Source organism: Akebia trifoliata, chromosome 3, assembly GCF_017979445.1.
Source record: "Akebia trifoliata isolate Shusen 1 chromosome 3, ASM1797944v1, whole genome shotgun sequence".
NCBI classification, from domain to species: domain Eukaryota; kingdom Viridiplantae; phylum Streptophyta; class Magnoliopsida; order Ranunculales; family Lardizabalaceae; genus Akebia; species Akebia trifoliata.
In genome coordinates, this window is record NC_141377.1 from 3,350,554 (window position 1) to 3,376,484 (window position 25,931).

Sequence of the window (25,931 nt, forward strand, 5' to 3'; positions counted from 1 at the left end):
AAAAAGAAACAAATTTTCATGTATGATGGAATTAAAATTTGTGATATTAAATCTTTAATCTGAAAAATCTTGTAACTTAAGTTTAAAAATCCTGTAAAACAATACATGAAGTCAAATTTAAGATTTCAAAGAGATATCTATGAATGAAAAGAAGTCAAATTTTCATAAAACCAAATATAAATCCTAAAAAGCATGAACAAAGATTTAAGATTTCAAAGATATATTTGAATGAAAAAGAAACAAATTTTCATGTATGATGGAATTAAAATTTGTGATATTAAATCTTTAATCTGAAAAATCTTGTAACTTAAGTTTAAAAATCCTGTAAAACAATACATGAAGTCAAATTTAAGATTTCAAAGAGATATCTATGAATGAAAAGAAGTCAAATTTTCATAAAACCAAATATAAATCCTAAAAAGTATGAACAAAGCACATCTCTACTAAAACCATACAATAGGAAAAATACAGAAAGACCAACAAAATCACATTGAAACAAAAGAATAACTTGTAAAACTACATATGTAGACAAATCAAACTCAAGACATCAAACCTGAAAATCTCAAGTATGTCTTACCTTTTCCTAGAAATTTTAAGCAAGTTATGTCACCTATGATTCAACCAAGTATGATACCAAGCAATAGCAATCTTTAAGTCAGTACATAAACCAAAAAAGCTAAGGTCAAGAACTCACAATCCAACAGGAACCCCCATTTGGAGAAGCCCATGGAGAGCTGGAACAATAGTTATGGTCTATCAAATTGAAACAAAAAAACATAAATCTATTTTCTTTGATAAAGAAACAAAACTGCAAATGACATTAATTAAAACAACAAGATCACAATTGGTTGTATTCTAACATGAATGCTTGAGTTCAACTGATTCCATTCAAGAAAATCTGCAATGAAATCAAACAAGGAAAAACAGTAACAGAAGATGCATCAATCATAATTCCATTTGCCGTGCATGTGGCGTTCCTTTACAAGCATCAAACTAGCTTTGCATTGTTAGAAGATTGTGTTAACACTCATTTCTTTGAAAATCCATTTGTATTGTCATAAAGATTTGGTTAACACTATATCTTTGAAAACCCATTTGATTCCATTTGTTGTGCGTGTGGCGTTCCTTTACAAGCATCAAACGAGCTTTGCATTGTTAGAAAAGATTGTGTTAACACTCATTTCGTTGAAAACCCATTTGTGGCATTCATTTCCCATCAAACAGTTCTAATCAATCAACCAATCAAATCATGAAAATGAAAGAAGTTGAAAAAGAACATACATTACAGACAATGCAAAGCTTGTTTGATGTTTGCAGCAAAATGAACATCTCTTTGAAGGCCTTTATGGTCGGATCTCCGCCATCTCTCTTCAAGCACTATACTCTTACCCCACATGCGAACATTTCAATTCAAACAGTTGATATTATATGACAAGGTATTACTAAAGCAGATTATAAGGTTCATGAATGCACCAGCACAGTCAACTTAACAATCAGGGACACATACATTCATTTTTGACAGAGAAATAAAGCTTCTGATTTAGAATAACATCGCAACAGGAAGTAGATGAGCAGCATGCATGAGAAATCGGAATGTCACCCAATATTTATTCAATTCTTTTTGTTTTGAGTTTTCCTTATTAATTAAAACGTGCCTACTGATTACTAGCTCTATCATTTCCATATGAAATTCTCTGTGGCACACATATGACACTGTGTATATAACCTCTCATCTTTGGTACGTACATTGTTCAACTCAAAAAATATTCCATTCTATAATCCACTATCATCTTTATTATTATTCAAAAATACATTGATTTACATAATTTAAAATAATCCATGAATTATATTTTCATGGTACATCCATCATGTACCATGTTTGAACTTTGAAGTGCTACTTACCCTCTTGATGTAAAACTATATAACCTCTCATCTGTGGTACATTGTTCAACTAAAAAAATATCACATTCTATAATCCACTATCATCTTTATTATTATTATTCAAAAATACATTGATTTACATAATTTAAGATAATCCATGAATTATATTTTCATGGTACATCCATCATGTACCATGTTCGAACTTTGAAGTGCTACTTACCCATTTGAAGTAAGACTATTAACCTAGGACAATACACAGTTGTTATTGTCATCTAATAACCATAGGCACAACTGATTGATTAACTATGCACTAATTATCAAATATTTAAGTAGCAAATAGAAGTATTCTAGAAAAGATAATTGTCAAGTCTCAGAATGAGAGCTTGGTAGATATTTATAATAACTAATGTGTGAATGGACATAAATGCCTTTACATAGAAAAAAATAGAAAACTCATAAAAAATTACAATATTTCCAATACTCTCCTTCTTCAAGTTGGGGTAAATATATCAACTAAGCCAAGCTTGACAAGATGAGAGTTAGTGACAAAAGAACCAATGGACTGTCTGAATAACACCAGATCAACTAAACTTTACTGTATATTGTTGATTTACAAAAAAAAACTCAACCCAATCTATCGGTCCCAATTCCAAATAATCGAATAGCTAACCAATATAAAATTATGCCACCTAACATAAATTTAATAATTCATTCGGTTCATATAGGGATTTCAACCATGGCTGGAGAAAAATTGAATTGAGGAATAAGATTTATCAAGTCAATCCCAAATTGTTGGGGCAAGGCCTCTATGATGATGATAAAAACAATGCGATGATGATGACGACAACGATAATGATGACAACAATGACCATAATGAATGATGAGGTTCATCACCATCAAAGACATCCCATAGACTTGGGGGTTAAAAAATGAGTCCTATTCCTTCGTAAAATTTTTATCACAGCTACACCTTCTGTTGTTTAAAGTGAATTTTTATATACTTTCATTCTTTTGATCTTCCTATTAATATTTAGAACCTTAAACTTACCTATTCTCTTTTATTGCAGGTTGTAACTGAGCTTAGTTGAACATGCCCAAACCATCTCAATAGACTTTTTAACTTAGGTGAATTTCCTCAATTTCTTTGCAAATTTCTTCATACCTACCTATCAATATTTGTTAATAACTCTGCTAGTATAAAGTTTTTCTCATATTGTACTTAGGCTTGAGTTTGTAGATAAGTTGGTTCATGTTCTATTCAATGTTCCTTGGACTTGGGTAGAATTACCTAATGCCTTCACTTACACAACTCCATGATACGGGGTTTTGTTAAGATAGAAAGAAAACTACCAATCGGAAATTCTTGCGTGGAAAGAGATAGAATAATTGAGCTGGGCATCATTTAATGTCTTGCTAGCGTACTGAATGACATGGGGGAGTTTTTCAACTCGTTGTCCCAAAACAACACTTATTGCATAATCCGATACATCACACATCACCTCAAATGAAAGGTCCCAATTGGGTGATTGAATAATAAATGCTGAGGTCAACTCAATTTTTAACTTTTCAAAGGCGGTAGGGAATTGAAAATTTTGATCTTTGGCTAGCAGATCACATAGGGGTTTTGAAATTTTCCTAAAGTTTTTGATGAATCTTCTATAAAACCCTTTCATAGTTCTAGGAAGAGGTGGATTAGCGATGAGGTCAACTTTTGCTTTATCTACCTCAATTCCCTTCTGGGAAATAATGTGTCCTAAAACTATCCCAGATGTGACCATGAAGTGACATTTATCCCAATTTAGCACGAGGTGCTTCTCTCGGCATCTAGCTAAGACTAATTCAAGTGGTCCAAGCAGTCGTCAAAGCTCGACCCAAACATAGAAAAATCATCCATGAAGACTTCAAGAAAGTCCTCGACCATATCAGAAAAAATGCTCAACATGCACCTTTGAAAGGTGGCAGGAGCATTAAATAGCCCAAAGGGCATGCGTCGAAAGGCAAAGGTCCCAAATGGAAAAGTAAATATTGTCTTTTCTTGGTCTTTAGGGGCAATTGGGATTTGGTTGTATCCCGAATATCCGTCAAGAAGACAATAATAGGTATGACTGGCTAAACATTCCAGCATTTGGTCGATGAATGGAAGAGGGAAGTGATCTTTATGTGTCATCGCATTTAGCTTTCGGTAGTCTATACGAACTTTCCATCTAGTCTGGACACAAGCAGGTATAAGTTCATTGTCCTGATTTGTCACAACTGTAACACTCAATTTCTTGGGGACAACTTAAACTGGACTGACTCATTTGCTGTCAGAGATGGGGTATATAATACCCGCATCCAATAATTTGAGGATCTCTCCTTTGACTACCTCTTGCAACACTGGATTTAGTCTCCTCTGTGGTTTTCTATAGGGTTTGGAGTTTGGCTCGAGATGGATCTGATGCATAACCACAGAAGGACTGATGCCTTTTACATCAGCTATGGTCTAACCAATAGCTTCTCGATATTCGCGTAGAACGTCAAGTAACTAATTTTCTTGTGATTTTTCTAGATTGGGGGAAATGATGATGGGGAAGGTCTTAGCCTCTCCCAGAAATGCGTATTTTTGCGTAGTAGGTAATTGCTTTAACTCAAGCTTGAGAGTTTCTTCAACTGATGGAGATGATGAGAGAGTAGAGAAACTCTTGATTTTTGGTTGCCAATCCATCACATGGACGGATTTAAGAAGGGAGTTCACCTCTTGAATGGATTCTTCGGTATCGAACTCCAGGCCGAATTGGCCAAAATACTCTTCTAGTGGATCATTGTTTTTTGCTTCCTCAAATGTACTACTGACCAGGGTGTCGATTATGTTGACTTCTTCCGAATGATCCACGTCAGTGGATTGGAATTTATTGTGGAAGACATTCATTTTGACCTTCATGTCCCCAAATGCTAGGGTCATGATTCCATTGCGACACTTGATGATCGCATCAGAGGCGGCTAAAAATGGTCTTCCTAGGATGACTGGAACATGAGTATTGGGTTAATGATAGGTTCAGTGTCAAGAACCACGAAGTCGGTAAGAAACTAGAAATCTTGAACTTTGATGATTACTTCCTCTACTATTCCTTAGGAATCTTCACTGACCTGTCTGCTAGACTCAGAGTGATATCAGTAGGTTTAAGTTCCCCCAAACTTAATTGCTGGTAGACAGAGAAAGGAAGAAGATTCACACTAGTCCCGAGATCTAATAGACATTTCTCAATCATCGTGTCTTTGATGTGCACAGAAATTGTAGGACAGCCCGGTCCTTGAATTTAGGAACGATTGTCTACTGAATCAGACAGGAAGATTGGGTTGTCATTATAGCTTCTCTTGGCACATGAGTTCTGCATTTCACAATAGTAAGATCTTTGAGAAATTTGGCGTAAGAGGGAATCTGACGGATTGCGTCAAGGGAATATTGATTTGAACGTTTTTTAAAACTTCTAAGATTCCTTCCAATTGTTTATCTTTTTTATTGTTTATGAGTCATGCAAAAATGGGATTTTGGGAATGCTTATTTGGTTTTTGAGTGGTGGAGGTGTTTCCTTGGATTGGTCCTCTTTGCTTATGGAAGAAGGTGCACTGGAGGTTGTTCCTTGTGGTAGGATTTTCGTAGGCATTTCTACTTTATTGTCCACTAATTTACTAGATTGTAAGTTATGGATGGCTTGGACAGAATTATTAGAGGGACTTGCCTGACTGGTTTTTTCATATTGCCCCATAGGGACAGTTCCTTCTGGATTGGGCACTGTTTGACTAGGGAAATTGCCCTTTATTTCTCTCCCTTAAAGATGAAGCTAATTGACCCAACTGAACCTCTAGTTTGTTAATTACTTGCACATTAACTTGGTTGATCTGAGACTAGTTCTGGTTGGTCTGGATTTGCTATTGAATGATTTGCTATTGTTGCTTGAACAACTTAGCCATCATTGATTCTAATGACGAGTTTGTTTGAGCAACAGGGGGAGAGTAGTTGGTCATGGGGGGTCAACAACGATCGCCCATTGATCAGAATTTTGAGGTGAAGAGTGAGATGGTTGCGGAACCAAAGATAGGTTCGCATTGGAATGAGCTTGGCGGTTGTAATTTTTCTGAAAACCTGACGGACCTCTTGGTTGAATAGGTTCATTTTGCTGATATGAAAAATTGGGATGAAACCTATTGTCGGGATGGTACGTTTGATTGTAAGAGTTAGGAGCGGGTTTCCTATACATGCTGTAAGTTTCGATAGTATTGGCTTGCTCGGCCTTTACTACTGGCAATGTGGGACAATCTTCGATGGAATGAGTGGAGCTCTCATGGAGCAGACTTGATGAAGATGTTTCTGTAGTGACTTGCAAAATTGGAGTTGATTCTTGGAGATTGGTTTTGACACTGAAAACGTCAAACTTTTTATTGAGACTTTGCAGGCTACTAACAAAGTTAGTTATGACATTCTTGAGATCGGGATAGGATTTGACCTCATACTTGCCTGGTTTCTTGGTTCCCAAGTCTCCTCTATCGAAATCACCTAGGTTTGTGCTCCAATTTCGAGCATTCTCAACCAGTTCGACTAGGAACTCGTATGCCTGATTAGGAGTCTGATTCATGAACTTCCCTTGATGTATAAACTCTAGAAGGATACGTTGGGTTGTTGGGAAACCACGATAAAAGAAGTTGACTAATTGGGCTTTATCTATCCCATGATGCAAACATTTGACAAAAAGGTCGTTAAACTTTTCCCACGTTTGGGAGAACTCTTCATTTGGTCTTTCTTTGAAGTTCCTAAAGGCATTTTTTGAATTGTTCCGTTTTTGCCATCGAAAAGAATTTGGCCATAAAGTTTCTCGATAACTCATCCCACGTGGTGATAGAGTTAGAGGCCAAGGAATTTAACCATGTCGCAGCATGATCTTCATAGAGAGGGGGAACAACTTAAGCTTGACATTGGAGGTGACCATTTTTGAATGTTTGACATAGGGTCAAGAATTTATTGAGATGATTGTATGGTGGTTCACTCTCGAAACCATGAAATTTTGAGAGCATGTTGATGGTAGCTGCCCTTATTTCGAACTGTGCCACATTTATGACAGATAAAACTAAACAAGAAGGCGGATTGGTTGTAATAGGGGCGAACAACTCATTGAGAGTCTGCTGATCTTCATGAAGATGATGAAGTGGAATTGGATGTAGATCCATTTCTAAGACTGGCGGGGTGGGTACAGTGTTGATTTCTCTTCTAATCCTAGGTAGTGGATTAAATATTGTGATTTCTAGATCAAATGATTCAATTGAATTTTTCTGAGATCTCTTACCTAACATACACTATAAAATTGTACACAAGAGAGGGAGGAATTCACATGTGATCATTGGGTTTCTACGACTAGACAGCTCCTAACTGGTTCAAAGGAATAATCCAAGCCTTCCAACCCAAATCTCTGAAATCGGAAACAACCAGTTTAATCCCCAGTTGAGAGGTGGCACACGATACTGAGCAAATGCACTCTTAAATCAACTCTTATCTAGGATAGACGTTGTTTATCCCCAGAATACACATGGTACTACGGGGCAGGATTGCGCTTAGGCACTATTTTCGATCAAGAAGTGTAGTTGGTGCAACTTGGATTAGCTTTACTTAAAGAACTTGATGGGACCTAAAGTCAAGTCTAACCAATTTTAATTAATTATGTGGATGTGAATTCAATTTCCTGAAAGGGCAAGATATCGGTGATGAAATCCAATTCTTATTTTATGGTGCCATCCTAGTAAGGGTGCCCTTATTGCTATGTGCAAATCGAGATGTACAGATTAATCATTCAAAGTCAACACAGAAACTCACTAACAAGAAGTGCCTGAGTGGTGCGAAAATTACCTCATGTTCTAGACAGGAGATGATCAATCTGAGTCGACTCGGGCCACCGACACCAATTTCGGTGTATGAACCCGAGGGACCGAGATAGTTTTGACCCACTATCGTCTTTCCCTAGAGCTATTACAAGTCAAGCCTTTTTAGATAATTAAAAAAAAATTACAAGGAATCCTATACAAGAGTTTCTAAAACAAAAAAATAAACCTAGCTAAAGATTAAAGGAAATTGAAAGAAAAGAAAAACAATCTATATATATATCCTACAAGGAACAGAACATAAATCTTAGCAGAAATGATAGTAAACGAACTCAAATACTGATTCTAACTTATCAAAATCTTGCTGACTTTGTCACATTTGACAAAAAATTTCGTTCTACCCTAAATCGATGTACTATAATAGTTAATTGGAGATCGGAGCAGAAAGTTACAGTCAATTTAAGTTCTGCTGTCTGGGGTAAAAAAATACGGAAATGACAGAACATAAATGTTAGCAGAAATGATAACAAACAGACTCAAAAACTGATTTTGACTTATCAAAATCTTACTGACTTTGTCACATTTAAAAGAAAATTTCGTTTTACTCCAAATCGATATACTATAATAGTTAATCGGAGATTGGAGCAGAAAGTTACAGTCAGTTTAAGTTCTGTTGTCTTCTTGGTAAAGAAGTCGATTTTGTTTCGAATTCCTCTCGGGTTATTTCGAATAGAAAATGAATTAAACCGTTGTCCCCCGGTAGCGACGCCAATTTCGTCGTGCTATGTAGATTGCAGAAATGTAAGATTGAGCAAATATTAAAATAAACTTTTGTAAGTAAGATTCGTTCCATAGGGACAAAAGTGATTCAACTTTTCCTTCGAATTAACTAAACCAGAATTTTAAAAACAAATTAGAAAATTGCAGTTAAGTAGTAAATGAAATTGAAGCAAAAAATAGAGATTGACACAAGGTAAAAGCTAGAGAAATCAATTCAACCTTCGCAAGCCCTCTTAGTAGTCTAACAATCCTAATTTGATCTCAATCCACGTAACAAATCATTGCTCGTGGATTGAAAGATAATTCGATTAACACTCTTGGAGATGAATTTATTAATAGTATAGGTGATTAGTGAATCAAAATGATATTATCAGATCTATATCTCAAGTTGTCATTAAGCATGATCAAGCTTGATTTTATCTAAGCTTGGATTATCAAAATGAGGATGATCAGCATTTTGGATTCCAAATCTCAATGCAAAAGCATTTGGGCGCACTTTAGAATGCCCTAATCCTTAACTCACGTTCTCCTCTTTTGTCCTCTTGTGCAAAGAAAAATGGAGGTTACTTTTGGACTCTTCTACATACCTTTTTCTCTATAAATAGAGCCTCAATCTCTAGAGAAAGAGTACCTCTTCTTCTTGCTAATTCTCTGTAATTTTCTTATTTTTCTTTAAGAGAAAGAGCTCTTGTAGAAATGAGATCTCAAGAGTGTTTTTCTCTCTTCTTTGTTCTTTAATTTCTCTTTGTAACTCTATTGAAAGATCATCAAATTGGGAATCAAATTGCAACATAGACTTACCTCATCCTCTTCTCTACCATGTTCTCTTTCTTTTACTATTGCTGTAATTTGTTCCTTACAATGATCGGCTAGACTTTCCATAGAAAGGTCAATGATGCCGGAGTGAGTCTATCTTGTTCTTGTTTAAACAATTATTTCATAATTGCTTTAATTGTGCTTATGAGAAGTTCATTAAGATCGGATTATCTTATTCATATTGATTGTCTTCATTTTGATGATCCATGCTTAGATAAGATCAAGCTTGATCATGCTTAATGACAACTTGAGATATAGATCTGATAATACAAAATTATTTTGATTCACTAATCACCTATACTATTAGATTCATCTACAAGAGTGTTAATCGAATTATCTTCCAATCCAGGAACAATGATTTGTTGCGTGGATTGAGATCAAATTAGGATTGTTTAGACTACCAAAATGACTTGCGAAGGTTGAATTGATTTATCTAGCTTTTACCTTATTTCAATCTCTATTTTTGCTTCAATTTCATTTACCTTGTTTCAATCTCTATTTTTGCTTCAATTTCATTTACTAATTAGCTGCAATTTTCTAATTTATTTTAAAAATCTGTTTTCAAAATTCTGTTTTGGTTTCAATTCGAAGGAAAAGTTGATCCACCTTAGTCCCTATGAACGAATCTTACTTACCAAAGTTTATTTTAATATTTGCTCAATCCTACATTTCTACAATCTACATAGCATCGATCAAATTGATGCCGCTGCCGGGGTTAGTGGTTCGATTCGTTTTCAATTTGAAAGAACCCGAGAGGAATTCGAAACAGAATCGGCTTCTTTGCTAAGAAGACAATAGAACTTAAACTAACTATAACTTTTTGCTCCGATCTCCGATTAACTATTATAGTATATCGATTTGGGATAGAACAAAATTTTCTTTCAAATGTGACTAAGTTAGCAAGATTTTGATAAGTCAGAATTAATTTTTAAGTCCGTTTACTATCATTTTTGCCAACATTTCTGTTCTGTCATTCCCGTATTTTTTTTTACCCTAGACAGCAGAACTTAAACTGACTGTAACTTTCTGCTCTGATCTCCAATTAACTCTTATAGTATATCAATTTGGGGTAGAACGAAATTTTCTGTCAAATGTGACAAAATTAACAAGAATTTGATAAGTCAGAATCAATTTTTGAGTCCGTTTACTATCATTTCTACTAACATTTACGTTCTACTCTTTGTAAGGATATATATATATATATAGATTGTTTTTCTTTTCTTTCAATTTTCTTTAATCTTTAGCTAGGTTTATTTTTCTATTTTAGAAACTCTTGTATAGGATTCCTTGTATTTTTTTTAATTATCCAAGAAGACTTAGATTGTAATAGTTTTAGGGAAGGACGACAGTGTGTCGAAACTATCTCGGCCCCTTGGGTTTGAACACCAAAATTGGTGTCGGTGGCCTGAGTCAACTCAGATTAATCATCCCCTGTCTAGAACGGGAGGTAATTTTCGCACCACTTACGCACCTCTTGTTAGTGAGTTTCTGTGTTGACTTTGAATGATTAATCTGTACACCTCGATTTGCACATAGTAATAAGGGTACCCTTATGACGATGGCACCATAAGATAATAATCGAATTTCATCACCGATATTTTGCCCTTTTAGGAAATTGAATTCACAGCTACATAATTAATTAAAATTGGTTAGACTTGACTTTAGGTCCCATCGAGCTCATTAAGCAAAGTTAATCCAAGTTGCACCAACTGTACTTCTTGATCGAAAATAGTGCCTAAGCGCAATCCTGCCCCGTAGTACCACATGTATTCGGGGGATAGACAATGTTTATTCTAGACGAGGGGTGATTTAAGAATGCCTTTGCTCAGCATCGTGCGCCACCTCTCAACTGGGGATTAAACTGGATGTTTCCTAATTTAGAGATTTGGGTTAGAAGGCTTAGGTTATTCCTTTGAACCAGTTAGGAGCTATCTAGTCGTAGGAACCCAGTGATCATGTGTGAATTCATCCCCCTTTTGTGTGCAATTCTTTAGTGTATGTTAGGTAGGAGATCTCAGAAAAATCCAATTGAATCGTTTGATCCGGAAATCACAAGATCTCATCCACTACTTAAGATTAGAAGAGAAATCAACACTGTAACCACCCCGCCAGTCCTAGAAATGGATCCACATCCAATTCTACCTCATCATCTTCATGAGGATCAACGGACTTTCAATGAGTTTGTTCGCCCCTATTACAGCCAATCCTCCTTCTATAACTTTACCCACTACGAATGTGGCGCATTTTGAAATAAGGGCAGCCACCATCAACATGCTTCCCAAATTCCACGGTTTCAAGAGTGAACAACCTTACAATCATCTCAATAAATTTTTGACCAAGTGTCAGACATTCAAAAATGGACACCTCGACGAAGAGAATGTCAAGATGAGTTATCAAAAAAATCATGCTGCGACATTGTTAAATTCTTGGTCTCTAACACTATCACCATGTGGGATGAGTTATCAAGAAAATTTATGGTCAAATTCTTCCCGATGGCAAAAAATGGATCCTTCTCCTTCAAGAATTTGATCTTGAAATTCGAGACAAAAAAGGATGCAAAAATGTGGTTGCAGACCACTAATCTATACTCGTGGTTAAAACTCTTTTTGACTCTCTTCCTATTTCTGAATATTTTCCTGACGAGTAAATCATGGCGATTTCTAGTCTTGACACACCTTGGTATGCTGACATTGTCAACTACTTGGTAACAGGTCAAACCCCTACTTCTTGGAATAAACAAAATCACATGTGATTCCTCGCCCAATCTAAATGGTTCTTCTGGGATGATTTCGTATTTATTCAAATACTGTCCAAACCAGATAATTCGTCGGTGTGTTTCTGAGAGAGCAAAATAGTATTCTCGAATTTTGCCACAACTACGCTTGTGGTGGGCATTTTGGAGGAAAGAAAACAACAGCTAAAATCTTACAATGTGGTTTTTATTGGCCCATAATCTTTTGTCACGCCCATCTCTTTGCTAAATCTTGTGATAGAAGTCAACGTCTAGATACAATTAGCCGAAGAAATGAAATGCCCCAACAAACAATTTTGATCATCGAAATCTTCAATGTTTAGGGCATTAACTTCATGGGTGCTTTCCCTATTTCACATGGATTCCAATACATTCTAGTCGTAGTCGACTACGTGTCAAAATGGGTTGAAACCACAGCTTATCGAACCAATGATCATAAGGTTGTTGTTCAATTTCTCAAAACTACCATGTTTGCTAGATTCGGAATGCCCTAATCCTTAACTCATGTGTTCTCCTCTTTTGTCTTCTTGTGCAAAGAAAAATGGAGGCTACTTTTGGACTCTTCTACACACCTTTTTCTCTATAAATAGAGTCTCAATCTCTAGAGAAAAGGGCCCCTCTTGTGTGCAAAGAAAAATGGAGGCTACTTTTGGACTCTTTTACACACCTTTTTCTCTATAAATAGAGTCTCAATCTCTAGAGAAAAAGGGTCAAATTACAACATAAACTTACCTCATCCTCTTCTCTATCATGTTCTCTTTCTTTTACTATTGTTGTAACTTGTTCCTCACAATGATCGGCTAGACTCTCCATAGAGAGGTTAATGATGCCGAAGTAAGTCTATATTGTTCTTGTTTAAACAATTATTTCATAATTGTTTTAATTGTGTTTGTGAGAAGTTTATCAAGATCGAATTATCCGATTTATATTGATTGTCCTCATTTTGATGATCCATGCTTAGATAAGATCAAGCTTAATGACAACTTGAGATATAGATCTGATAATACCATTTTGATTCACTAATCACCTATACTATTGGATTCATCTACAAGAGTATAAATCGAATTATATTCCAATCCACGAACAATGGTTTGTTACGTGGATTGAGATCTAATTAAAATTGTTAGACTACCAAGATGGCTTGCAAAGGTTGAATTGATTTCTCTAGCTTTTACCTTGTTTCAATCTCTATTTTTGCTTTAATTTCATTTACTACTTAGCTGCAATTTTCTAATTTGTTTTAAAAATCTGTTTTGGTTTCAATTCAAAGGAAAAGTTGAATCACCTTTATCCCTATAGAATGAATCTTACTTATCAAAGTTTACTTTAATATTTGCTCAATCCTACATTTCTGCAATCTACATAGCATTGATCACAAAACTTGGCATATTTGTGATAATTTCATGGTATTTGATGATATCTTCTTCAATGAATTGATATGATTAGATTTAGAATAGCGTTCCATTGCCAAGTCCTAGCCAAAGTATTATGTCCTATATGAGCCAAAAGTTTCGGAATTGACTAATTTTTTGTGTGGATGATCTCCTCACCATAGTCCTTACAAAAAATCAGCCCATTCCGAAACTTTTAGGCCATTTAAGACAATACTTTTAGGTCGGAGTTGAACCGACCTTTTTAGATTTATTATCAATACCATCCATAGGTAATCCCATTCAAAATAGACAACAACTTCCCCAAACAATAGTAATAAGTATAGACTAAACTTTCCTGTATATTGTTTATTTCCAAAAAAATAAAATCAACCCAATCTATCGGAGGTCCTAATTCCAAATAATCGAATAGCTAACAAATAAAAAATTATGCCACTTAACATAAATTTAATAATTCATTCGATTCATATAGGGATTACAACCATGACTGGAGAAAATTTGAATTGAGGAACAAGATTCATTAAGTCAATCCCAAATTGATTGGACAAGGCTTCTATGATGACGATAACAACAACGCAATGATGATAATGATGATGATGATGACGACGACGACAATGATGATAATAATGACCACGACGACTATAATGAATGATGAGGTTCATCATCAACAAAGACATCCCAAAGACTTGGGGGTTAAAAAATGAGTCTTGTTCCTCCGTTCAATTTTTACCACAGCCACGTCTTCTACTATTTAAAGTGAATTTTTATATACTTTCATTATTTTGATCTTCCTATTAATCTTTTAGAACCTTAAGCCTACCTATTCTCCATAACTGGAGATTGTAATTGATCTTTGTCGAACATACCTAAACCATCTTAATAGACTTTTTAACTTAGGTGGATTTCCTCTATTTATCTATAGATTTCTTCATTTCTACTTGTCAATACTTGTTATTAACTCTCCTAGTATAAAGTTCATTCTGTTATGGTACTCAGGCTTGAGCTTGTAGATAAGTTGGTTAATGTTCTATTCACTTTTCCATGTACTAGGGTACAATTACTTGTGTACAGACAATTCTTAGTTGCCATAACTTAGAAAAAGTTTTCAAAGTATGTAGTTTTTCTCAAAGAACATAGGTGAGCTATATTATCGTCTATACTCATGTTTGGGGTGGCTAGGCATAACCGCAAGGATTATTCCCACATCCAAAGGGGAGTGGGGACACCCTATTTTATTAGAGAAAAAAAAAACAATATTTTCGCCTATGGTTCTTTTACAAATGGTCAATGTCGATAAGGAAACTCAAATGAAGACAAGCATACCTAATGCCTTCACGTAAACAACTCCATAATACGGAAATTCTTGTCTGGAAAGATATGGAAAACAAAGGATGTGCCCTAATTAATGATATTCATTAGAGTCTATTAATTCTTTGCCTATTGGAGGATGGAAAGCTCAAGGAGGGTACTTACATGTTGGGTAGAGGATGTAAACCTAATCTTGTGGCTCATAGATCAATGATCCATGGTTTGTGCAATGTCGGTCTTGTCGATGATGGTCAAAGGATTCTCAATGGGATGATTTTTTATCAACATTGGCCTTGTCCACCAAAAACTGGGGTTCTAACTGATGAATTTCTGAATTTTACATAATAACCTTAAAAACAATTGTTTTTAAGGAACATAATGAAATATGATGACATAAACCTTCATATGCATTTGTAGTTATTGGATGGGAAAGATCATACTCCCAAATTTCCTCTTCAAGAACCTCTCCTTGCTTCATTCCATCTTAAGCTATTATTCTACAATGACAACCCCTAAAGAAGCCCTTCAAAGATGGCAAATCAAACTTTTATTTCCACATAAAGAATTATATTGATTCTAGGGATACTTTACGTCTTTGAAGAATCAATTGAATCAAATGAAGCAACAGAAAAAGGTGTTTACTGATAAAGTTTTTATATAATTAATTCAAAGCTTAAGGAAAGGAACATTTAACTGATAAAGCTGTGAACGTGTTTTATTGAATGGTTGAAGAATTTCAATGTAGGCAAATTGTTCGATTGTTTAACTCAGTTCTTAATGTTCATAATGTTAAATTATTAAGAATACATCAGAACTGATTTGTTGACAATGCAGTTAATTAGCAAATATTTGAGTTGCAAATTACTTACATCACTTATGCCATCAAATCTTCCAATAACTTCGATTCAAAAAAATAAAGCAACAACTATCATCAATATATATGAGAACTGAGTGGTTAAGTATGCACTGATTATCAAAGATTTGAATAGAAAATTACTTACCTCAATTGCACAATCAACTCTTCCAGAAGCTTTTGTACAAAAGGCATTAAGCCACAATTAACATAAAAAAGTTTAGATACCTCTCAATTCATATAAAAACCTAACAAAGATGCCCCACTTCAATCATGATGGAAACATATTCAAATCTCAAAACCTACCAATTCCCTTATTTAAATAGTTGCATATAAAGAGATTGGTACATTACCTGTTTCTGCTTTCTTGCCAGAGAATCCATCAAAATATTTGTCTTACAAAAGCCAGGTAAATGTTAGTACACATATTATATGCAAAGGCTTTGATATTCAACAAGAAACATGTGTAAAACAATCCAAAGTTTAAATATAAACATATTAAAATCATTAATCATTATGACTGCCATACGGTATAAGAAAGGTGGAAAGTCCAAAGCAACTAATTTGTTCGCATGCTTATACAAGTACATTAAGTAAAATGATTTTAATATGTGATGTTAGTAGATTTTGTATACTCTACATGAATTCACCAATTCTTATAGGAGTGAATAAAAATTTGGATCTTTAGAAAAACATGCCAACCTACAGATGAAATGTTTCGGGCAAAGTTGACTCATGTATGCAAGAAAATTTTTAAGCGGTACAAGGGAAAATATCGACATACCATTGCTAACTCGTCTCAAACAAATGAGGTGAAAGTCATGTTCGAGTTGATAAGGTAGTATTATATGGTGATTATGTATCTTATTCAAGGAATACTTCATTTCCTTCATATAAATGGAATGAGTGAGATATGAAAGCATCCTAACTTTTACAAAACTTGGTATATCTACACGATAATTTCTTCATTTTTCTACATATTTAGATACTGGTCAATTTCCTCCAAAATGAGCATTGGCCATGAAACATAAAATCTCCACAAAACCCTACCTACTAGAATTTTTAAAATTGAAGGACCAATCAGGGTATGTCATGGTATCCTCTTCAATGAAATAGTATGATTAGATTTATTATTGATATGTATAGACTAAACTTTCTTGTATATTGTTCATTTATAGAAAAAAAATTGAACCCAATTTGTTTGTCCTAATTCCAAAGAAACAAAACTGGTAAGATTAGATTAGCCAACCTACTATAAAATTATGCCACCTAACATAAATTTAATAATTCATTTAGTTCATATAGGGATTTCAAGTCTTTCTTGAGGAAAAAATTGAATTGAGGAACAAGATTCAGTAAGTAAATCCCAAATTGTTGGGGCAAGGCTTCTATGATGACGATAACAACAATGCAATGATGATGATGACGACGACGACGATGACAATGATGATAATGATGACAACAACGACTATAACGAATGATGAGGTTCGTTATCAAAAAATACATCCCAAAAATTTGGGGTTAAAAAATGAGTCTTGTTCCGCCGTTCAATTTGTAGCACAGCCACGTCTTCTATTGTTTAAAGTGAATTTTTATATACTTTCATTCTTTTTATCTTCCTATTAATCTTTCAGAACCTTAAACTTACCTAATCTCTTTAATTGGAGATTGTATTTGATTTTTGTCGAACATGCCCGAACCATCTTAATTGACATTTTAACTTAGGTGGATTTCCTCAATTTATCTGTAGATTTCTTCATTCCTACCTATCAATATTTGTTATTAACTCTGCTAGTATAAAGTTTATAGAATATTGTACTTAGGCTAAGCTTGTAGATAAGTTGCTTAATGTTTTATTCACTTCTCCTTGGACTTGGGTACAATTACTTGTGTACAAACAATTCTTAGTTGACATAACTTAGAAAAGGTTTTCAAAGTAAGAAGTTTTTTCAAAGAATAGAGGTGAGCTATATTATCGTCTATACTCCTGTTTGGGGTGGCTAGGCGTAACCACAAAGATTATTCCCACATCCAAAGGGGAGTGGGGACACCCTATTTTATTAGAGAAAAAAAAAAATTTGTCGTCTATGGTTCTCTTACAAATGATCTATGTCGATAAGGAAAATCAGATGAAGACAAGAAGGTTCTATTGGAGATGATGAGAAAGGATTGCATACTCAATGCCTTCACTTGCACAACTCCATGATATAGGGTTTCTTAAAAATAAAAAGGAAACTGCCAATCGGAAATTCATGTGGGGAAAGATATGGAAAACAAAGGATGTGCCCCTTCTTAATGATATTCATTAGAGTCTATTAATTCTTCGCCTATTGGAGGATGGAAAGCTCAAGGAGGGTACTTACATGTTGGCTAGATGATGTAAACCTAATCTTGTGGCTTATAGTTCAATGATCCATGGTTTTTGCAATGTCGGCCTTGTGGATGATGTTAAAGGGATTCTCAATGAGATGATTTTTTCTCAACATCTCCCTTGTCCACAAAAAGCTGGGGTTCTAACCGATGAATTTCTGCATTTTACATAAAAACATTAAAAGACTTTTTTTAACCAATTGGCAAGGAACATAATGAAATCTGGTGAAATAAACCGTCATATGTATTTGCAGCTATTGGATGGGAAAGATCATACTCCCAAATTTCCTCTTCAGGAACCTCTCCTCGCTTCCTTCCATATTAAGCTATCATTCTTCAATGACAACCCCTAATTTCCTTCCATATTAAGAATCATATTGATTCTATGGAAACTTTATGTCTTTGAAGAATCAATTGAATCAAATGAAGCAAAAGAAAAAGGTGTTCACTGATGAAATTTTCATATAATTAATTCAAAGCTTAAGGAAAAGGAACATTTAACCGATAAAGCTGTGAACTTGTTTAATAGAATGGTTGAAGAATTTCAATGTAGGCAAAATTTTCAATTGTTTAACTCAGTTCTTAATGTTCATAATGTTAATGTTAAATTATTAAGGATACATCATAACTGATTTGTTAACAATGCACTTAATTATCAAATATTTTAGTAGAACATTATTTACATCACTTATGCCATCAAATCTTCCAGCAGCTTCGATTCAGAAAAATAAAGCAACAACTAACATCAATGTATATCAGAACTGAGGGGTTAAGTAAGCACTGATTATCAAAAATTTGAATAGAAAATTACTTACCTCACAATTGCAGAATCAACTCTTCCAGAAGCTTTTGTACAAATCGTCACAACTAACATAAAAAATATTAGATACCTCTCAATTCAGATAAAAAACTAACAAAGCAACCCCACTTTAATCATGATGGAAACATATTCAAATCTCAAAACCTACCAATTCCCTTATTTAATTAGTTGCAGATAAAGAGATTGGCACATTACCTGTTTCTACTTTCTTGTTAGAGAATCCATCAAAATAATTATCTTACAAAATCCAGGAAAATGCTAGTACACATATTATACGCAGTGGCTTTGATATTAAAAAATAAACATGTGTAAAACAATCCAAAGTTCAAATATAAACTGTTTAACATCATTAATCATTTTGACTGCCATAAGGTATAAGCAAGGTGGAAAGTCCTAAACAACTTATTTGTTCGCATGCTTATATAAGTACATAAAGCAGAATGATTTTAAAATGTGATGTTGGTAGATTTTGTATCCTTCACATGAATTCACCAATTCATATTGGAGTGAATAGAAATCTGGATCTTTAGAAAAGTTTGCTACCCTACAGATGAAATGTTTCGGGCAAAGGGTTACTCATGCATGCAAGAAAAATTTTAAGCGCTTCAAGGGAAAATATCGACATACCATTGCTAACTCGTTCCAAATAAAGGAGGTGAAAGTCATGTTCAAGTTGATAAGGTCAGTATTATATTGTGATTATGTATCTTATTCAAGGAATCCCTCATGTCCTTCATATAAATGAAATGAGTGAGATATAAAAGAATCCAAACTTCTTCAAAACTCGGTATATCTGTGCGATAATTTCTTCATTTTTTTGCATATTTAGATACTGATCAGTTCCTCCAAAATGAGCATTGGCGATGAAACATAAAATCTCCACAAAACCCTACCTACTAGAATTTTAAAATTGAAGGACAAACCAGGGTATGTCATGGTATCCTCTTCAATGAACTAGTATGATTAGATTTATTATTGATGGAAAAAAAACATCTTCCCCATACTATAAAACCTAAATAGTAGTAATAAGTATAGACTAAACTTTCTGGTATATTGTTTATTTACAGAACAAAATTGAACCCAATCTGTTTGTCCCAATTCCAAAGAAACAAAACAGGTAAGATTAGATTAGCCAACCTACTATAAAATTATGCCATCTAACATAAATTTAATAATTCATTTAGTTCATATAGGGATTTCAAGTCAGGCTTGAGGAAAAAATTGAATTGAGGAACAAGATTCATTAAGTCAATCCCAAATTGTTGGGGCAAGACTTCTATGAGGATGATAACAAAGACAACAATGATGATGATGATGATAATGATGATGATGAAGACAACAATGACGATGATGATGACAATGACTATAATGAATGATGAGGTTCATCATCAACAAAGACATATCCCAAAGATTGGGGGTTACAAAATGAATCGTATTCCTCCGTTCAATTTTGACCACAACCACGTCTTATGTTGTTTAAAGTGAATTTTTATATACTTTCACTACCTAAATCAACATTGTTTTGTTCCTCCTATTAATCTTTTAAAACCTTAAACTTAACTATTTTCTTTAATTGGGGGCTGTAATTGATCTTTGTCGAATGTGCCCAACCCATCTAAATCAACTTTTTAACTTTGGTGGATTTCCTCATTAACTATGCCAGTATAAAGTTTAGTCTTAATTAGGCTTGAGCTTGTAGATAAGTTGGTTAATGTTCTATTCACTTCTCCTTGGACTTGGGTACAATTCTTAGTTGCCATATTTTTAGCCAACCATCCATAGTTGCAATAACTTAAAAAATGTTTTCGAAGTATGCAGTTTTCTCAAAAAAAGGAGGTGAACTACAGTATCATCGATACTCCCATTTGGGGTGGGGTAGGCATATCCACAAGGATTATTCCCACTTCCAAAGGGTGGGCACACCCGCTTTTTTATAAATAAAAAAAACAATATTGCCATCTATGGTTCTCTTACAAATGTCTATATCATGAAGGAAAATCAGATAAGAAAAGAAGGTTCTATTGGAGATGATGAGCAAGGATTGCATACTTAATGCCTTCACTTACACAATTCCAAAATAATGGGTTTCTTTAATATAGAAAATTGCCATTGAGAAATTGTTGTGCGGAAAGAGATGGAACACAAATGATGTGCCCCAAATTAATGAGATTCATTACAGTCTATTAATTCTTTGCCTATTGGAGGACGGAAAACTCAAAGAGAGGATGATGGTACTTTGTAAAGGATGTAAACCTGATGGTGCGACTTATGGTTCAATGATCCGTGGTTTTTGTAATGTCGGCCTTGTGGATGATGGTAAAAGGATCCTCGATGAGATAATTTGTCCACCAAAATTAGGGATTGCTGATTGTAGCTGATGAATTTCTGCATGAGCAGGGCACATAATGAAATATGGTCAAATAAACCTTCATATGATACATTTGCAGCTATTGGTAGGAAAAATCAATAGATCACTTCCAAATTTCCTCTTTAGGAACCACCCTTTGCTTCCTTCAAACTTAAGCTGCTATTTTTCAATGACAACCCCTCAGAAATGCTTCAAATATGGCAAAATGCCCAAGAAGTCCTGCAAAGATGACTCTTTTGTCACGTAATCCTAAGTAATCAAGTATTTGTACCATGGATTTTATCAAAAAATGGGCTCTTACAAACAAGGTGATTCCACCTTTTATTTCCACAAAGAATTATGTTGATTCTAGGGACTTTATGGCATGGGAGAATCTTTTGAATCAAATGAAGCAGGAGCAAAATGTGTCAATTGATAATTTTTTCATAATTATATTCAAAGCTTAAGGAAAAGCACATTTAACTGACAAAGCTGTGAACTTGTTTAATAGAATGGTCCAAGTATTTCATAGTAGGGAAATTGTTAGATTGTTTAACTCGGTTCTTAATGTTCACAATGAAAAAATTAAGGATTTCAAAGAGATTTATGAATGAAAAAAATGTCAAATTTTCGTGAACTTTATATAAAGCCTTTAGCATTAACAAAGCTGATCTCAAATCTGAAAATCTTGAAATTTGCAACTATAAATCTTCTAAAACAATATATGAAGTCAAATTTAAGATTTCAGAGAGATATATGAATGAAAAAGAGCCAAATTTTCATGAATGGGATTAAAACTTTTGATCTCAAAACTAAAATCTGAAAATTCTTGAAAATTAAATCTACATATCCTGTTGTAAAACGATATATGAAATTCAATCTAAGATTCAAAGATATCTATGAATGAAAATATGTCAAATTTTCATAAACCAGATATGAAGTATGAACACTTACCTGATAACACCATAACCATACGAAAAATACAACATGACCTACAAAATCGCATTGAAAAAAAAATGAATAACTTGTAAAACCACATATGCAGTCCAACAAAAACTCTACAACCTCAAACCTAAAAATCCCAAATCTCAAGTAATAGCAATCTTTAAATCATCACATAAACCAAGAAAACTAAGTTCAAAAACTCACAATCCAACCCATTTGAAGAAGTCCATGGAGAGCTTGAATAACAAGTATTGTCTCTCGAATTGAAACAAAAGAACATAACAAGGAAATACAATAACAGGAGATGCATCCTAATTCCATGTGTTGTGCGTGTGGAGTTCCTTTACAAGCATCAAATTTTGCATTGTTGGAAAGATGGGGTTAACACTCATTTCTTTGAAAACCCATTTGTGACACTTATCAAAATCCACATTTCCCATCAAACAGTTCAAATCAATCAACCAATCAAATCATGAAATCCATATTTGTACAGAAAAATCTGCATCTTTTTTAAGGCCTTTCTGATCAGATCTTCACCATCTCTTTATTCCAAGACACTAATACCCTAACTCCACAAAACCCATCTTCCCACGTCAACATCCTAATAAATTTTAAAATAAAAAATAAAAAATACCAAATCATAAGTCACTCTTAAGTAAACATCCCAGCCAGAATCAGATGAGCAACATACATGAGAAGTTGCTATATCACATTATTGCACATATGACACCACGGATATATCCTCTCATCTGTGATACATTGTTCAATTCAAAATTATCTCATTATATATTCCCCTATCATCTTTAGTATTATTCTACAATACATTCCATGAATCATACTTTCATGGTACATCATGTACCATGTTTTAAGCGCTACTTAAACAGTTGTTATTGTCATCCAATAACCATATGACAACAGCACTTCAATTTACATAATTTAAAATATATTGTTGAGTCAATGAACCATACCTTCCATGATTCAGCACATGCTACTTACCCTCTTTATGTAGAACCATCAAGTATTACCACAACTAGGCCAGCACACTGTTGTTATCATCATCCAATAACCTATGAATTTAAAAGAGACTACATGAGACACATTCTAATAACCATAAATCACTAATTATCAAAGATTTAAGTAGCAAATTACTCTCACGACTTATGCAAACAACTCTTCCAGCAACTTCTGTACAAAGAGCATTAAAAATTTGAGTAGCAAATTACTTACATCATTTTTGAAATCAACTCTTCCAGCAACTTCTGTACATAAACCATTAAGCCACAACTAACAAAAAAAAAAAAAAAAATTAGATACCTTATGAGCCATATAAAATGTAACAAAATGATGTAGGATTTCTATTTCATAGTTACTTTAGGAGTACTATTTCCTTGTTAGATTCTAATATAATTTTAAGTTTCTATCTTCTTTTTTTTAATTCTTTCTTAGTCTTTAGGCTATAATTGAGTGTCCAAATTGAATTATAATAGGTTTTAGAAAGTTGTTATTATGTTATAGATAGGTTAGGAAAGTTACCTTTTAGTATTTTAGAAGGTTAGAGTTGTTATGATGAAGTTTCAAATATGAATTTTGAGATAACAATTCATTCAATAAATTTTGAATTTAGCTATTTCTCTTGTTTTAATTTATTTCTCTGGTTTTCCCTTCTTTTTCAAGCTTGAATCTATTGATTCAAAACTGGTTTTGTACACCATTGAATATAATCTCTCTATTCCTTTCGAGTCTATTGATTCACATGCTTCCACTACGTCACAAAACAACCCACTTCAATCATGATGGAAGCATAATCAAATCTCATAACCTACCAATTCCCTTATTTAATTAGTTGCATAACAAAGAGATAGGCACACGCTTCCGCTACGTCACAAAACAACTCACTTCAATCACGATGGAAGTGTATTCAAATCTCAGAATCTACCAATTCCCTTATTTAATTAGTTGCGCAACAAAGAGATAGGCACATTACCTTCGGTTTCCTATCAAAACGTCTACACAGCTCTCACAAAATACTTGTCTTAGAAAAGCCAGTCAAATTTAAGAAAACAGATTCAATACAGTGGATTTTGATATTCAACAATTCACATCTGTAAAACAATCATTGAAAGTTCAAACATAAACCAGCTAACATCATTAAGCATTATGAATGCCATATGGCATAAGCTAGGTGGTCCCCTAAGCAACTAACTACAACAAAGAAAGGACAATTCACAAATCTAAACCAACCCTTGAATGCAAATATCAACCAATTAACATGTATACCCATGAAGTCCAAACATTAATCAATTAAAGGTGTTAACAATTATAAATGCCAAAACCAGCCAAGCCAGGAAACTGTGCACATTTGTGATCCTCAAAAACCTTCACTACCACAAATTTCTTCCAACATGGAAAGACTGATTTCCATGCAAAGCATAAGAAATTGCAAACTTTAGGTAATTGCTAGTTGAAGATGCATTAAAATCTAAAGCTGATAATTGGGAAGGTCGACAAAATAGGGTGCAAAATTCTAACCAAGGAAGGAGACCTAGTGTTTCGAAGATCATGCAAAAACAAGGACAGTTTTTCATCCATGTTGCTTGAATAATAATATATTTATCCATAGAGGTATTTTGATCATTTTCTTAAGTGAGTCTTAATTTATGTGATTCAGGTTTTGAGTTGTACCCCTACATAAATCATTATTACAAAGTTATTTATTTTCCATCTCTGTTGTTACAACTTTCTAAATTACCAAATCTTGAAGCATAATCTCTCATCAAATTTCATCACTCTACCACCAAGCTTCACTGAGTGATTTTCTCTTTTAGATACTCCAAAACCTTCATTCAATCTGTTTAGGCTCCCTTCTGTTTTCAGTACTTATCCACTTGTTAATGCAAACATCTGTACACCTATGTTATATGTAGTTAAGCTCTCCCCAGTTAATGGAAAGATTATCTTGCAATCATTGCATATCGAACATTATTTTATCCTGTTCGGCTCCCTTCTGTTTTCAGCACTTTTCCACCTGTTATTAATGCAAACATCTGTACCCACTAACCGATGTTGCATAGTTAATCTCTCCCTTGGGATTACCTTGCAATCTTTGCATATCAAACATACATTTACTCTTAGAAGAAAAGAAGTCTATATGTAGCTTTTATTTATTCCCACTTTTAAAAGCCACCAGATGTTCTCTCTTTTTAAAGTATGTGTTCGTTAATCCAAGAGAATCTATAGAACGAAATCTCGATTGAAAAGATCTAAGGTAAGAGTCATGTTGCCTACTTCTCCATAACACAGAACAACTAGACGTCAATTTCCATGTTACATATATTTTCTTTCATTATTAATTTGTTGGCATGCTTATTACAAGTACATTAGTCTGTGATGTTAATAGATGCGTGTCCTCCACAATGAATACACCAATTCTCATTGATTATGTATCTTATCCAGGGAATCCTTCATGTCCTTGATATAAATGGAATGAGTGATATCCTTCATGTCTTTTGCATGTTAAGATACTGATCTCTTGTTAGTTTCCTCTAAAATAAGAATTGGCCATGAAACATAAAATCCCGATACAACCCTACCTACTAGAATTTTAAAATAAAAGGACCAATTATGGTATCCTTTTCAATGAAATGATATGGAAAGATTTATTATTGATACCATACCTAATTTCATTCCAAAAAAGACAACAACTTCCATACGTAATCTCATTCCAAGAAAGACAACAACTTCCATACTATAACCTGAAAAGTAGTAATAAGTATATCAAATTAGTTGAAGGTGCCAATTTGCTAAGTTGGTTAAAATAGTGT

At 34.0% G+C, this 25,931-nt stretch overlaps 1 long non-coding RNA gene across 3 annotated transcripts; it reads right to left on the bottom strand.

Moving 5' to 3' along the window:
* Window positions 1-289: 289 nt before the first annotated feature.
* On the bottom strand, window positions 290-25,930 carry LOC147405566 (uncharacterized). Of its 3 annotated transcripts, none has more exons than XR_015175993.1 (3): window positions 25,821-25,930; window positions 23,338-25,784; window positions 290-23,177 (listed from the first exon to the last, which is right to left on the bottom strand). It is a non-coding gene; the product is annotated as an uncharacterized LOC147405566 (long non-coding RNA). The 3 variants fall into 3 exon arrangements; XR_015175994.1 differs by having other exon boundaries at window positions 290-21,405; window positions 22,120-23,177; window positions 23,338-25,925; XR_015175992.1 differs by having other exon boundaries at window positions 290-9,768; window positions 9,807-23,177; window positions 23,338-25,925.
* Window position 25,931: the final 1 nt, after the last annotated feature.